The sequence below is a fragment of the Pimephales promelas genome, chromosome 11 (assembly GCF_988280905.1).
Source record: "Pimephales promelas chromosome 11, fPimPro1.hap1.1, whole genome shotgun sequence".
NCBI lineage: Eukaryota > Metazoa > Chordata > Actinopteri > Cypriniformes > Leuciscidae > Pimephales > Pimephales promelas.
Genome location: NC_142779.1, coordinates 101,785 through 104,792, shown reverse-complemented (window position 1 = coordinate 104,792; position 3,008 = coordinate 101,785). Strand labels below are relative to the sequence as shown.

The 3,008-nt window shown below is 40.6% G+C and overlaps 1 long non-coding RNA gene across 2 annotated transcripts; it reads right to left on the bottom strand.

Annotated features, from left to right (window-relative positions):
• Window positions 1-994: 994 nt before the first annotated feature.
• LOC120469964 (uncharacterized) lies at window positions 995-2,246 on the bottom strand. Of its 2 annotated transcripts, XR_005620448.2 has the most exons (3): window positions 2,091-2,246; window positions 1,951-2,013; window positions 995-1,383 (listed from the first exon to the last, which is right to left on the bottom strand). It is a non-coding gene; the product is annotated as an uncharacterized LOC120469964 (long non-coding RNA). The 2 variants fall into 2 exon arrangements; XR_016145629.1 differs by having other exon boundaries at window positions 1,951-2,246.
• Window positions 2,247-3,008: the final 762 nt, after the last annotated feature.

Sequence of the window (3,008 nt, the reverse complement as noted above, 5' to 3'; positions counted from 1 at the left end):
CTAGGGACAAAACCCATTCCCTTTAGCATTTATTTCATGGTTCGATAATTGATGCCTGGCAAGCAAATGGTAATGTAAAAATGGTGGAACATAATAAAATAAAAAACGGATTTAATAGACTTAAACAGAAACCTAATAGACATTCGAATGAGCAAATCTAAAGTAGAGGCTTAATCTAAAGTCTTAAATGTGAATAAACACCAACATCAGAATCAACACAGCCAGCTCAAGGTCCGTAAGATGAGTTCAGTCATCCATTCCTATTCTCACAGCACACACAGTGTGTAAAATACAGCGGATAACGTGTTCATAATCCTGACTGATCACCCCTCCTGTGCTTCTGCCTGGATAAATGACCTAATGATGCTCTGGAGAGAGAGAGAGAGAGAGAGAGTGTGTGTGTGTGTGTGTGTGTGTGTGTGTGTGTGTGTGTGTGTGTGTGTGCCGTCATGAGGAGCTCATGTGTGATTCCGTCTGATACATTGATCGCTCGCAGCTCGATCTGCCGGTGTCTGGAAGTGCTTTAGACCGGCCGTTTCATGTGAATGAATACAGATGACGGTTCCACAGATTTGCATAACTGTGTCTGTCACTGGAATTATTGACCTTGTGTGGAATCAGTTCCTGGAGGATTCCATAAATTACATTCACAGCTCATTCTCGATACTAATGCAACACTAATGCAACACCACAACACTAATGCAACACTAATGCAACACTGCAACACAACACCAATGCAACACTCCAATACTGTAACAAGTCAAGTCAAGTCACATTTATTTATATAGCGCTTTTCACAATACAGATTGTCTCAAAGCAGCTTCACAGTGATAACATGAAAGTTTTATGTAACATATTCCCATAGGGAATTGTGTATTATTGTGTAACCATTGCTATCGCTATAGAAGGTGGTAAGTAAAATTTGGGCTACAGAAGATAAGGGTTCGTCTCAAGGAGGCATTGATAGAGTAAATAAAGACACAAAACAGATCAGTTCAGTTTGGTGTTGGTACCATATATTAAGTGAACATAAAGACAAAACAACAACGACAACGCAATACCCAAAAATCTCCAATCATGCAGAAAGGTTCAATAGTTCATAGAAACCCAGGCACAATATTACTCAGAACTGGAGAATATATTCATATAAAAAGACCGGTCCACAACACACAAGAATTTCCATAGGATGCAATAGTCCATGAGCCAGAATTCATCTAATGGCTCTAAGTGTGTAGTAGTGTGTGTGTACGAATAAGAGTAGAAGGGGTGAGCAGACTACAATAGCCTCCTACCAACCCCACAAGGCAATGAGGTTACTGGGCCGGTTCTGTTCCAGGTAAATAATGGCTCGCCATCAACTGGCCCGCACTGGTCACACCTGGCCTGTATTAAATAAACAGGACCCATGATTTAGTCACTACTCATACAATTGATCTACTAGCTAGGTTTATAATAATATATATCTTGTGTACACAATACAATAGTATTCAAATACTGCATAAATAATTGTCATAAATATGTTAAATGACAAAAATAATACAAACTGAAATGCATATAAATAACACACATATTTAGGATTATTTACATTTCACTCAATACAATTTGTCATTCAGAATATAAATAACGCCTTTAAATACTTAAGACCTTTAAACGCCTTTAAATACTTAACATTGAATAAAGTGCATGGTTTATGATTTACATAATTCATTGAACCCAAAAGAACTCCATAGGAACAATTGGGAACCTAATACTACCAGCTAGAACAGCCCATAGAAATACATTCAAAGATAAATGCTGTTAGCATTAAACCAGCAGAACTTCACTAACAAGATGCATAGCATGACTAATGCTATTAGCATTAAGCTAGCGGAGAATCCCAGTGAACACATACACAGTAATGCCAAATGCTAACAACAACATGCTATCGGACACAGCAACAAACAGACTCACCAATTCCCGCAGATAATTGACACCCCGCGGCACCAGTCGGCTTCTAAACAACGGTAATGGACACTACAAATACAAAATCGCACGCTAGAGTCAACCGAGCCTTTAAGATGGAAAATAACATTATTTGTGCAGAGACGTACCGAGTGCAGCTGCTCCGGTGGCTTCCCCTTCATACTACTGATTGGGGAACTCACCGCAGCTTCTAAACCCGCGCTTGAGTGCTAGGATTGGTTGAAGCGCTCACTGAACTATCATGTGACTCTTGCATGAAAAATATAAATGAAGGGTGTGTTCAGGTGACCGGGCAAAATTAATTAAATTTGACAGAATTTTTCCCTGGGTTACAAGTACAACACAGATCAATAATATTGTTAAATATTAAATATTAAGTAACCCCGACTAAGCAAGCCAAAAGCAAGGCGACAGTGGCAAGGAACCAAAACTCCATCAGATTGGATGGAGAAAAAACCTTGGGAGAACCCAGGCTCAGTCGGGGGCCAGTTCTCCTCTGGCTTACATTCATATTGTTTAAATATAAATATTAAATATAAATATTGTTTATGTATAAAACGGCGCCATAACATATCGCAGGCGTTGAGTCGTCTCTTTACTGGCGTTGGTCTTCTCATCACAGGCGTTGGGGCATCCGAAATCCCCGTGAGAGGCTGGATACAAATCTGGACCTGACGAACGCCATTTTTCCCGGGACAAGCGTCCCGAGATAACAGCAGAAAGGCAGATGGGAAATAATTAGCATAGCTGATGTTCATAATGATTTCCATTATACGGGAGTCGGTGTTAGAAAACCACTATCTCACAAACTCTCCGTAACCTGAACTCTCCGCAACCCAACCATACGCGCCGACCCGTTTGACTAAGGCTGTCGAGGCCCACTGTCGCGGAAATGCGTTTCGGTGGCAAACGGTTCCATATGGCATAACAGAGGACTAGAAGGTAAGCATTATGTGAATGCTTGACTAAAGAGATGCGTCTTTAATCTAGTTTTAAACTGTGTCAGCGAGTCAGAGCCTCGGACCGTATCGGGAAGGCTATTCCAG